The 13422-nt window shown below is 44.6% G+C and overlaps 1 non-coding gene across 1 annotated transcript; it reads left to right on the top strand.

The window, feature by feature from the left end:
- The first annotated feature begins 2 nt into the window (after positions 1 to 2).
- TRNAS-GCU (transfer RNA serine (anticodon GCU)) lies at positions 3 to 84 on the top strand. Its single transcript has one exon. It is a non-coding gene; the product is annotated as a tRNA-Ser (tRNA).
- The last annotated feature ends 13338 nt before the right edge of the window (positions 85 to 13422 follow it).

Genomic DNA, 13422 nt, shown 5'->3' with positions numbered 1-13422 from the left:
GGGACGAGGTGGCCGAGTGGTTAAGGCGATGGACTGCTAATCCATTGTGCTCTGCACGCGTGGGTTCGAATCCCATCCTCGTCGATGTGGTGGTTTCTTTTTGCTTATAACCAAAGTAAATTTGCAGAGCGGAATGAATTTTTTAATAACCAAAGTAAATTTGCAGAGCGGAAAAAGTTGAATACTCATTATTTATTACTCAATTAACCTGGCACCATCAATTTCAGGCGTGAAATGTTGAAATACAGTATTTGGAACGTTCCGACGTCACAGATAAAGAAAAGGGAGGGAAAGAGACTTTCCAGGAATCAGAAAACATGCTGGATTTAATTTCTTTTTATATTAAGTTAACAACAGTGAATAGAATTCCACAATTATTACCATCCCATATGTTCCAATGCTGCTCTGTTCCAACTTTAACATAGCTCCTAACTGAGGAGTTTCAATTATTGTAGACTGTTACTCTGGGGTTTTTAACACCTGTCCTGATTATGAAATACCAGGTTTCACTTCAAAAGCTACCACGAGACACTTTATCCAGTATTTATTATCTACAGGCACCACGTTTTACGTGAATTACATCACTATAACCCTTGATCATGACAGATATTTTTATTACTCCATTTTACAGATGAGGAGACTGAAAGATTAGCTTGCCTAAGGTTATACAGCTTCTAAACCGTAGAAAGGAGTGTAACCCAAATCTACTGCATGCTGGCTTAATCACCCTCCTAATCTGTGCTGTAGATTGATAATTAGTATTCATCAATCCTATACTGTGCTGTAGATTAATAATCAGTATTTATCAATCTTCTGCAGTCATGGTTTACAGATTCTCTCCTCCACGAAGCTGTATGCATTGCACCATGCTCCACAACCCGGCACCTGGCAGGTGCTTCAGCAAGGTTTGGGCACTGAGTGTGGAAAGCAGTGGCCCCATTCTCTGCTGGCTCCAGTGGCTCCTTTCTGTTATAGATCCAAATCCGTTAGGAATGTTGATACCTCCTTGGGCTCAGGACGTTGAGTCACCCTTCCTTAGCCTTACTCTCCAATGCATTCTCCCACCCTGCTGCTAGGAAGGGTTTCTGCTGGGTTCCACGCATTTCCAAGGGGTCCATGGATAGAATTCAGTGGGTTATTTGGTTCAGAAAAAGATTTCATCCTTATTTCCATACTCCCTAATTGAAAGCACATCCTTCAGTAACGGTAAGCAACTAACTACAGTAATATTAACCTTATCTATTATTTTGTCACCAATAGAAATCACAGATTTTTTATGTCAGATTACTGTTATTGCTTTACGCTCACTGCTACTTCAAAATTATGGTGATTTTTAGACCCGCTATTAGGTCTTGTAACGTTATGCATTCATAAAGAAGTGCATGCATTAAGCTAGGCACGGTGGCTCACGCCTGTAATCCCAGCTCTTTGGGAGGCTGAGGCGGGTGGATCATTTGAGGTCAGGAGTTCAAGACCAGCCTGGCCAACATGGTGAAGCCACGTCTCTACTAAAAATACAAAAATTACCCAGGTGTGGTGGCGCATGCCTGTAGTCCCAGCTACCAGGGAGGCCAAGGCAGAATTGCTTGAACCCGGGAGGTGGAGGTTGCAGTGAGCCGAAATCATGCCACTGCATTCCAGCCTGGGTGACAGAGCAAGACTCCATTTCAAAAAAAAAAAAAAAAAAGTGAATGCATTATTATATTATTACATCACAAACTTTGAGAATATTTTGGCAACTATTCCAACAAAACTGGTTGCCTTTGTATTCCAACATATTTAATTTTATACATTTAAAAACAACATTCTGGCCAGGCATGGTGGCTCATGCCTGAAATCTTAGGAGCAGCCCTTGAGTCTGGGAGTTCAAAGACAGTCTGGGCAACATAGTGAGACCCCTGTCTCTACAAAAAATTTTAAAAATTTAATGAAAATTTTAAAAAAATTCGGAGACGAGATCCTTAGACTTCCCCAGACTGCCAAAAGGGTCTGTGTCACACACAAAAAAGGTTAAGAGCCCCTGAAAGATACCTTTCTAAATCTCCCTGGAGACACAGATCTTACCTTTCCTTGAACTAGGATTTTTTCTCTTTCCACAACACATTTGTAGATACCGTCCCTGCTCCTCTCCCTGCAACATACCCCTGACCCCACCCTCTTCTTTCCCATCATGTCACTGCCTGGCCGGCTCCTGCTCCTCCTTCGGATCTCAGCTTAGAGGTCATCCCCATCAACAAGCCCTGCAACCTGCAGCTCCCTCTTCTATTTCAACTAGCCCGTGCGCTCTCTCTTGCTTCTGGACCTTTGTAACCCTCCTAGACACTTCTGTAGCCTGCTAGGCTTTTCCCAGCACTTGCCAGGGAAGTGCTGGGAATGCATTTGTAAATACATTTTTATTTACAATGCCCGTTAGTGCTGCAACTTCTCTAGAGACGCCAGGGCTGCATCATTTTCCTGAGGTTTGCCAGCTTCTTGCAGTGATGAGTATAGGTCTATCAATGTCTGTGCAGAGCATGGGTAGATTTTTTTTTTTTTTTTTTTTTTTTTTTTTGAGACAGGGTCTCGCTCTGTCGCCCAGGCTGGAGTGCAGTGGCAATATCTCCGCTCACTGCAACCTCCACCTTGCAGGTTCAAGCAGTTCTCCTGCCTCAGCCTTCCCAGTAGCTGGGATTACAGGCGTGTGCCACCACGCCCTGTTAATTTTTGTATTTTTAGGAGAGACTGGGTTTCACTGAAGAAGGAATTCATGAATTTTACAAGTATAATCAGACAACCAAAAATTTTTACTTTTTCCTTCAAAAGCTAAGTGTAGTGTAGCCCCCACCAAGTTAGAGAAGAATACTAACTGCCTGTTTTTCCTCCTGTGCTCGGCGAGCCTCATCTGTACTTGCTAGTTTCACATTCCTTGAGGCTCAGCGAGTTCCTGCTTCACCTCCCTGGGGCAGCTGCAAAGTTACAAGGTTGATACAGAAACATGGTTTCCCAGGGATGTGGAACATGTAGTATAGATACATGTAAAAGGCTGATCAACTGTCTTTGTTCTCGCTTGAGTAAGTACGCTTCCTGCATCACGTTGCGCCTGGCCACTGACTGCTTAAAATGTGGCTACTTTCTTTGTCTGGAGCTCAGACTTTCCTGGACGCTAGTCCTCCTGGGCCAGGTGGTCACCTTTTAATAAAGACCTTTCCTGAACTCACTCTGTTCGGTCTCTTCCATCTTTTGATTGTCCCGCAACATCACCATGTTGGCCCTGCTGGATGGGACGGCGTGCTGCATGGGCTGGGAAGATTATTTTTTCAAAGGAAAATCTTCAGCTGTAGAAGTTGTTAAAATGAAATGTACTGGCAGAATATAGAGGAAAAAAAAAGAAAAAAATTGTGAGTTGAAAACTCACTTTTTTAGGCTGAGTACAGTGGCTCATACCTGTAATTCCAGCACTCTGGAAGGCTGAGGTGGGAGGATTGCTTGAGTCCCGGAGTTCGAGACCAGCCCAAGCAACATGGGGAGAATCTGCCGAAGGAAAAGAAAAGAGAGAGAAAGAGAAAGAACGAAAGAAGAGAGAGAGAGAAAGAAAAAGAGAAAGAAAGAAAAGAAAGAAAGACAAGAAAGAAAAAAGGCTGGTGTGGTCGCTAGCGCCCGTAGTCCTGCGAGACTGAGGTGGGAGGATCGCTTGAGCCCCGGAGGTTGAAGCAGTGGTGAGGCGTGATCGCTCCACTGCACTCCAGCGTGGGCAACAGAGCGAGACTCCGTCTCAAAAAAAAAAAAAAAGTCAAGGGAAAGAAAAAGAAATACTTCAATTAGAAACGGAAAGAGAAGCTTGTCAGAAGCTGACAGGAAAAGAGTTAGAGGCGCCATCTACTGGAGCAGCTGCAACTGCAAGACTCGGACAAGATGCTCTTATCTACAGGGATGGATGCCCTCGTCTACAGAGGTGGATGCTCTCGCCTACAGAGATCTCCATTAACTCCCCAAATTCTTCAACAAACCACAGCTCAAAGAAACCTTTCTCTACCAACACCAACGTTATTCCTTGCAGGTACTATCCTCAACTATTGCAGGACACCTTAACCTCTGGAAGACCACAGGAAAGGACTGTTGCATAAATATCTTACCAAGATATTCCAGCTCTTTTACTATTGGAGTGTCAGGTAATGAGTCTTCATTATGTGGGGCCAGCTTTAAGAGGACCAATTCCCTCTTTTGAAAATAAGGTTCTTTGGGAATCAATGGCCAGTGTTTATTATGAAATAATAAACTGGTCCACAGCCCAGACAGGCTGTGTGTGTCAGCAGCAGCCGTTATATGACATAGCTCTGAAGGAAGAATTGAAATCAATGCTTTGTTTTTGTTTGGTTTGGCTTTTTTTTTTTTTTTGACACGTCTAAAGTTTATTTCTTAACTCTTGCAAGAAAAACCCAGACCTCAGGCTCCAAGACTTGTAAAGACTGGTTTTGAGAGGCAGGCAATGACAGAAGTGAAGTCAATTTGTTCCTTACCATTAGATTCTCCCACTGGAGAACCATCTCTGGGAACACAGTGATGACAGGGTCTGGAGAGGTTCCATAGTGAATCCATGCATTCTACTCTGAGTCTGCAACACCAACCCAAAACATTTTTCTTTGCTAGAATCATTCCCTGAGATGCACTCTATCGTGTGAAAATACTACAACAGCTTCTAGGAATGTCTACTGAACTGAAAACTAAATAACATTTTCATATTGAAGATCAGTAGAGCAAAACGGAAATCCAGTTTTAGTAACATTGTTTAGGAAAACCAAGATGAATGAGTAAATACCAAAGACAGGGAAATAGGGAATAACAATTTATGGTATATCCTAAGCTGAGGTAGTGATGGATAGTTAGCCAGTTGTTTATTCTGATAGTTTTCTTTTTTCTTTTCTTTCTTTTTTTTTTTTTTGAGACAGAGTCTCACTCTGTCACTCAGGCTGGAGTGCAGTGGCGCGACCTTGGCTCACTGCAACCTCCGCCACGCAGGTTCAAGCAATTCTCTCGTCTCAGCTTCCCAAGTAACTGGGATTACAGGTGCACGCCACACCACACCCAGCTAATTTTTGTATTTTTAGTAGAGATGGAGTTTCATCATGTTGGCCAGGCTAGTCTCAAACTCCCGACCTCAGGTGATCTGCCCCCCTCAGCCTCCCAAAGTGCTGGAATTACAGGTGTGAGCCACCGTGCCTGGCCTAGAATTCTGATTTTTAAATTATTGAATAACACAGAAACTTGACATCTGAAAAAATGTTTTTTGTTTTGATTTTTTAGCTTTAAAAAAACTGAAATAGTTCCTTAATGTCGGTTTCTGGGAACTCACTGAAAGGATCACTTCCAATCAACTCTCCTTTCAATGACTGTCAGTAGTCATTTTTTATATAACCTAGGAAGTATCAGAGGTGACCTTTATTTCAGCCCAAGATGCAAGGCTTTAAAATTCTTTTTTGAGGCCAGGTGCTATGGCTTATGCCTGTAATCCTAGCATGTTGACCGGCCAAGGAGGAAGGATTGCTTGAGGCCAAGAGGTCGAGACCAGCCTGGGTAATACAGTGAGACCCTGTCTCTACAAAAAATGAAATTAAAATTAAAAATGTTAGCCAGGAGGCTGGGCGCAGTGGCTCACACCTGTAATCCCAGCACTTTGGGAGGCCAAGGCAGGTGGATCACCTGAGGTCAGGAGTTCGAGACCAGCCTGGCCAATGTGGCAAAAACCCATCTTTACTAAAAATACAAAAATTAGCCGGGCATGGTGGCATGCACCTGTAATTCCAGCTACCCAGGAGGCTGAGGCAGGAGAATCACTTAAACCCAGGAGATGGAGGTTGCAGTGAGCTGAGATTGTGCCACTGCACTCCAGCCTGGGAGACAGAGTGAGACTCTACCTCAAAAAAAAAAAAATTAGCCAGGCATGGGTGTGCACACTTGTGGGCCCAGCTACTTGGGAGGCTGAGGCAGGAGGATCATTTGAACCCAGGAGTTCCAGGCTGCAGTGAGCCGTGATCATGCTACTGCACTCCAGCCTGGGTGACAGGCTATCTCAAAAAAAATAAAAAAATTTTGCTTAAACAACAAAAATTTATTGTCTCCCAGTTCTGGAGGCTAAAATCTGAGATCAAGGTGTCAACAGGGTTGGTTCCTTAGGAGGGGTGTGAGGGAGAATCTATTTCATATCTCTCATCTAGCTTCTGTAGTTTACTGGCAGTTTCTGGTGTATCTTGGCTTATAAAATTACTAATCCGTGCAATTTTGCTTCAATTGTGATTCTGGAAGATTTGGCATTTAGATCAGATATAAAACTTTCCTTTTAAAATTCCTAACCTACTTTAACTTCAACATTTGGAATGTTGGAAAGAAAAAAGAACCAGAATAATTGCATCACTTATTATTTACTTGAATTACTAAAACATTTTCAAGAACCTTTTGTCTAGATGTCTTGGTAATGAAGAGATAGAAGACGCAAGTTCTTGGTCTCTCTGTGTCGGAGAGCATGCCAGGTCTACAATTCCAAAGCCGTGAACTGCTTTTAGATCCCTCAGTTCTTTTATGATGGAGGAGTCGTATTTGAATCTGCTAAGGCAAATTAAAGCAGTTAGTCATTTTTGCAAATTATTATTAGTAGTAGTAGTATTAGTATTTTTGAAACGGAGTCTTGCTCTGTCGCCCAGGCTGGAGTGCACTGGCGCAATCTCGGCTCACTGCAAGCTCCACCTCCCGGGTTCACGCCATTCTCCTGCTTCAGGCTCCCGAGTAGCTGGACTACAGGCACCAGTCACCATGCCTGGCTAATTTTTTTTTGTATTTTTAGTAGAGACAGGGTTTCACCGTGTTAGCCAGGATGGTCTCGATCTCCTGACCTCATGATCCACCCACCTCAGCCTCCCAAAGTGCTGGGATTACAGATGTGAGCCACCGTGCCTGGCCCATTTTTACAAATTATTAATTATTGCTTATCATTATAGTCTCCAAAATACTAGGTGTATGGTGCTATCTTTCCATCACTGGTGAAAACGACCCATGGTCTAGGCACTTTGGAGTAGCACCCACCGGCTGTGTGAAGGTCAGATGGATCTTGAAGAGTTGTGCAGTGGGACTGAAAGAGGAGAGTCACTATTTCAGAGATAACCAAAGGTTAAAAAAAAGAGGTGAGATATTTTAATATTTGTTGTTTAAAAGTTTTATCTTGATAGTATTACACAATTATACAATACATACATATGTAATGTAATATGCATGTACAGTTTTAAAATAACAATAATAAGGCCAGGTGCAGTGGCTCACACATGTAATCCCAGCACTTTGGGAGGCCAAGGTTGGGGAGGATCGCTTGAGGCCAGTAGTTCGAGACCAGCCTAGGTAACACAGTGAGACTCTGTCTCTACAAAAAATTAAAAATTAGCCAGGTGTGGTGGTATGCACCTATATTCTCAGCTACTCAACAGGCTCAAATGGGTGAATCACTTGAGCCCAAGAGTTCCAGACCAGCCTGGGAAGCATGGCAAAACCCTGTCTCTACCAAAAATGCAAAAATTAGCTGGGCGTGCTGGTGTTTGCCTGTGGTCCCAGCTACTCAGGAGGCTGAAGTGGGAGGATCACTTGACCCTGGGAGGTCGAGACTGCAGTGAGCCATGATCGTGCCACTGCAATCCAGCCTGGGCGACAGAGCAGGACCTTGTCTCTGAAAAAAAAAAAAAAGAAAGAAAAAAAAAAAGCAATGCTGTATATACACAACCCAGCTTGAGAAATAGAACATTACCAGCCCCTTTGTTTCTTTTTTTTAAAAAATTTTTAATTATTTTAATTTTTTTTTCCTTCCCTCTTGGCAGGTGGCAGATTACCAGCACCTTTGATGCTTCCTGTGTGTCCCTTCCTGGAGGCATCCTCCCACCGAAAAGATAACTACTTTGGCCGGGCACAGTGGCTCACGCCTGTAATCTCAGCACTTTGGGAGGCCGAGGCAGGCAGATCACGAGGTCAGAAGTTTGAGACCAGTCTCACCAACATGGTGAAACCCTGTCTCTACTAAAAAAAAAAAACAAAAAATTAGCCAGGCCTGGTGGCGGGAACCTATAATCCCAGCTACTCCGGAGGCTGAGGCAGGAGAATAACTTGAACCTAGGAGGCGGAGTTTGCAGTGAGCCGAGATCGTGCCACTGCACTCCAGCCAGGGAGACAGAGTGAGACTCCGTCTCAACAACAACAAAAAAGATAACTAGTTTTTGTTTGTTTGTTTGAGACAGAGTCTCACTCTGTCGCCCCCAGCTGGAGTGCAGTGGCGCGATCTTGGCTCACTGCAAACTCCACCTCCCAGGTTCATGCGATTCTCCTGCCTCAGCCTCCCCAGTAGCTGGGATTGCAGCGCATGTCACCACGCCTGGCTATTTTTTTGTATTTTTAGTAGAGATGGGGTTTCGCCGTGTTAGCCAAGATGGTCTCAATCTCCTGACCTCGTGATCCACCTGCCTTGGCCTCCCAAAGTGCTGGGATTACAGGCGTGAGCCACCGTATCCGGCATGGATAACTACTTTTCTGAATTTCATGTTAATCATTCTCTTGTTTTTCTTACCAAATATACATATTTATACATATTTGTAGTCTTAAATATGTTTTGTCTGTTTTTTAATTTTATATAATGTATTCATGTTATATAATGTATTCATCTGTAACTTCTGTCACTGGACACTGTTTTATCCATATAATTCATTCATTTTCACTGGTGATTAGTTTGCAATTGTCTGAACATACAATTAGGTATCCATTCTCTTATTGATGGATATTTTTGTTATCTCCAGTTTTTTGCTGCAAGAACACTGCTGTGACTTTTTATATGTCTCTTGGGGCACATGTACAAGTGTTTCTGTAGGTAGATAGCTAGAAGTAGAGTCATTGGTTATGTGTGTGTTAATTTCAGTAGGCAATTCTTAACTTTTCACCTAGTGAATGGTTGACAAAAATGTTGCAGTTTTGAAAACGTGGACAAACTTCAAATGAAAAGAAGAGGGTGACAGAGGACTTGGAGGGGAAGAAAACAATAATCATAATCATAGACAATATTGTTCACCATGTACAAGACAGTGTTCTAAGCAGAATGAGTGCCTTTGGTGATGATACCTCGTCAGGACCACAGTAAACTTATCCAACTAAAAACTGGTCACATTCCATGGCTGCTCTGCTTCTATCTTTGGTTTTCAATAATCCTATGTTCTAGAATATGTGAGTCTTGAGGATCAATCATCCAAACCTCAAAAAGGCTTTGAAATCAGTCCATTTTCTCTAAAGTCTTTGGAAGCAAGATTGACTCAAGCAAGTCTAGGTCGTCCATGAAAAGATACAGACCTTCAGGGAAACCCATGGTTCCAACCCCTGACTGGAAACAATGCCAACTTTGAAAAATGCAGCTGCTGGACGAGCTGCATTTTCAGTTGCTGCATTCAGCTGCCTCAGCCTCTCACATGACTAGACAGAATGAAAATTGGTATAATCTTTTTGGAGGGCAGTTTCCTATTACCTATTTATATTTAAAGCCATTGACCCCATAATTACACTAAAAAACTGTCCTGTAAAAACTATGCTACAAGTGTGGAAGGGTATATAAGGATGTTTACTATGGCCTGAGAATAGTGAAAAACTGCAAACACCTAAAATTCCAGCAACAGGAGATAGATTGTAGTACAATGGAACACAATGCAGCTATTAAAAAAAAAATCGGCTGGGCGCGGTGGCTCACGCTTGTAATCCCAGCACTTTGGGAGGCCGAGGCGGGCGGATCACGAGGTCAGGAGATCGAGACCACGGTGAAACCCCGTCTCTACTAAAAATATATAAAAAAAATTAGCCGGGCGTGGTGGCGGGCACCTGTAGTCCTAGCTACTCCCAGAGGCTGAGGCAGGAGAATGGCCTGAACCCGGGAGGCGGAGCTTGCTGTGAACTGAGATCGCGCCACTGCACTCCAGCCTGGGCGACAGAGCGAGACTCGATCTCAAAAAAAAAAAAAAAAAAAAAAATCAAGGCTGGGCACCGTGGCTCACGCCTGTAATCCCAGCACTTTGGGAGACTGAGGCGGGCAGATCACGAGGTCAGGAGTTCGAGACCAGCCTGGCCAATATGGTGAAACCCCGTCTGTACTAAAAATACAAAAAAAAAAAAAAAAAAAAAATTAGCCGGGCGTAGCAGCGTGTGCCTGTAGTCCCAGCTACTCCGGAGGCTAAGGCAGGAGAATTGCTTGAACCCAGGAGGCGGAAGTTGCAGTGAGCCAAGACTGCGCCACTGCACTCCAGCCTGGGTGACAGAGAGCCTCCATCTCAAAAAAAAAAAAAAAAATCCAAAAAATCAAGTTGCAGAACAATTTGCATGATCTCATTTTTATTTTTATTAAAGGAAATACATATAGATTTGTGTATCTATGAATAGAAAACAGGCAGGAGAACCCTTAATTTTTATCATTATTTTCCCTCCTCCCCATTACCGCTAGAGGGTCTTGACTGCAAGTTGCCCAGGTTCTTGGCGTTTTGAACAAAGACTTGGACAAAATGCACAGCAAAGCAAGGAAAGAATGAAGCAGCGAAAGGAACGAAATGACGGCAGTGATTTACTGAAAATGAAAGTACACTCCACAGTGTGGGAGTGGGCCAAGCAGTGGCTCAAGGGCCCCCAATACAGAATCTTCTCGGGTCCAAATAGCCCCTAGACGTTTGCCGTTGGCCACGGTGTTCGCCTCATGGTTGCAAAGGCAACCAATCAGAGGCTAAAGTGAAGTTACAAAGTTGCACTTCTATGCAAAAGAAGACTTGCCCAGCAATCAGTTTGATTGGCTGCAGACAGCAACCAATCAGAGGCTGAAGTGATGTTACAAAGGTCACACTCCTATGGAAACATCTGATCGGTTGCAAAAAGCAACCAATCAGAGGTACCTTCAATTTCCCATCTGCTGGGCACAAAAGTTGAGGGTTTGCAAAGGGAGTAACCTCTGGTCCTTTTGTTACTTAGGAGTGGAAAGTTAGGGCTTTCCTATCAATTTAGTTCTAGAAAGTCAGTGTGAAATGGCCTTAGGTTCCCTGTCTCCAGACCGTGTTCTCCTGCCTCACCCCCACCCCTTTGAGACCCCTTAGTTATTAATAGTGGTTACCTCCAGAGTAGGGGTGAGGGAAGGCGGCTATAATAAAAGTTTTAAAAGGATACCTTGGCCGGGCGCGGTGGCTCACGCCTGTAATCCCAGCACTTTGGGAAGCCGAGGCGGGTGGATCAGAAGGTCAGGAGTTGGAGACCAGCCTGGCCAAGATGGTGAAACCCCGTCTCTACTGAAAATAAAAAATCAGCCGGGCGTGGTGGCAGGCGCCTGTAGTCCCAGCTACTCGGGAGGCTGAGGCAGGAGAATTCCTTGAACCTGGGAGGCGGAGGTTGCAGTGAGCCGAGATCGTGCCACTGCACTCTAGCCTGGGCGACAGAGCGAGACTCCATCTCAAAAAATAAAAACAAAAGGATGCCTTTTTTTTTTTTTTTTTTTTTTTTTGTAGAGCCAGAGTCTCGCTCTCTCGCCCAGGCTGGAGTGCAGTGGCACGATCTCGGCTCACTGCAACCTCTGCCTCCTGGATTCAAGCAATTCTCCTGCCACAGCCTCCTGAGTAGCTGGGACAACAGGCGCACGCTGCCACGCCCAGCTAATTTATTTTGTATTTTAGTAGATATGGGGTTTCACGTGTTGCCCAAGTTAGTCTGGAACTCCTGAGCTCAGGCAATCCGCCCGCCTTGGCCTCTCAAAGTGCTAGGATTGGCCGGGCGCGGTGGCTCACGCTTGTAATCCCAGCACTTTGGGAGGCCGAGGCGGGTGGATCACGAGGTCAGGAGATCGAGACCACAGTGAAACCCCGTCTCTACTAAAAATACAAAAAAAATTAGCCGGGCGTGGTGGCGGGCGCCTGTAGTCCCAGCTACTCGGAGAGGCTGAGGCAGGAGAATGGCGTGAACCCGGGAGGCGGAGCTTGCAGTGAGCCGAGATCGGGCCACTGCACTCCAGCCTGGGTGACAGAGCAAGACTCCGTCTCAAAAAAAAAAAAAAAAAAAAAAAAAAAAAAAAAAAAAAAAAGTGCTAGGATTATAGGTATGTGCCACTGTGCCCGGCCAAAAGGATACCATTTTATAAGGATAAAAAACACATTCAAGAACAGCCAGCTGGGCCGGGCGCGGTGGCTCACGCCTGTAATCCCAGCACTTTGGGAGGCCGAGGCGGGCGGATCACGAGGTCAGGAGATCGAGACCACGGTGAAACCCCGTCTCTACTAAAAATACAAAAAATTAGCTGGGCGTGGTGGCGGGCGCCTGTAGTCCCAGCTACTCGGGAGGCTGAGGCAGGAGAATGGCGTGAACCCAGGAGGCGGAGCTTGCAGTGAGCCAAGATCATGCCACTGCAGTCCAGCCTGGGCAACAGCGAGACTCCATCTCAAAAAAAATAAGGAACAGCCAGCTGTTAACCATAGCAAAGGCCAACTAGATTCAACCTGAGCTCCTTATAGGTACTACCTTTGTCACAGGGTTTGTATTAACATCCTAGTGAGAGGTGAAGTCAGCAGGACTTCCTGGGTCAGTGGGGACTTGGAGAACTCTTCTGTCTAGCTATAAGATTGTAAACACACCAATCAGCACTCTGTGTCTAGCTAAAGGATTGTAAATGCACCAATCAGCACTCTGTAAAAACGCACCAATCAGCTCTCTGTGTCTGGCTAAAGGATTGTAAATGCACCAATCAGCCCTTTGTAAAATGGACCAATCAGCACTCTGTAAAATGGACCAATCAGCACTCTGTAAGATGGACCAATCAGCAAGACGTGGGCAGGGACAAATAAGGGAATAAAAGCTGGCCAACCCCCACCCTCTCCAAAAGCCAGCAGCGGCAATCCGCTGGGGTGGCCTTCCATGCTGTGGAAACTGTTCTTTCGCTCATCACAGTAAGTCTTGCTGCTGCTCACTCTTTGGGTCTGTGCCGCCTTTGAGAGCTGTAACACTCACCCAGAACGTCTGCGGCTTCATTCTCGAAGTCAGGGAGACCAAGAACCCACCAGAAGGAACCAAGTCTGGACACACTAGCAACTAGCACAGCATTTAATTGACACAGAGAGACCAATTACTTGATTAGTATGTGCAAGATAGAAGAACACACACACACACACACACACACACACACCCTGTTTTTTAGGCGTCTGCAGACTAGTGGAGTAATTGTAGTTAGGAACTCTTGTGTAGAGATTCTTTGAAGCAATGGCACCCAATAGAACTTTGCTAGGTGATGGAACTATTCTATTTCTGTGCTGTCCAATATGGTGGTCACTAGACCAAGTGGCTTTGAACACTGGGAATGGGGCAAATACAGCAGAAAAACTGCATTTTGTTTCATTTTTATTTTTATTTATTTTGAGACGGAGT

Source organism: Symphalangus syndactylus, chromosome 5, assembly GCF_028878055.3.
Source record: "Symphalangus syndactylus isolate Jambi chromosome 5, NHGRI_mSymSyn1-v2.1_pri, whole genome shotgun sequence".
NCBI classification, from domain to species: Eukaryota; Metazoa; Chordata; class Mammalia; order Primates; family Hylobatidae; genus Symphalangus; species Symphalangus syndactylus.
Note: the sequence above shows the minus strand (reverse complement) of the source record. Positions and strands in the feature narration are given on the sequence as shown.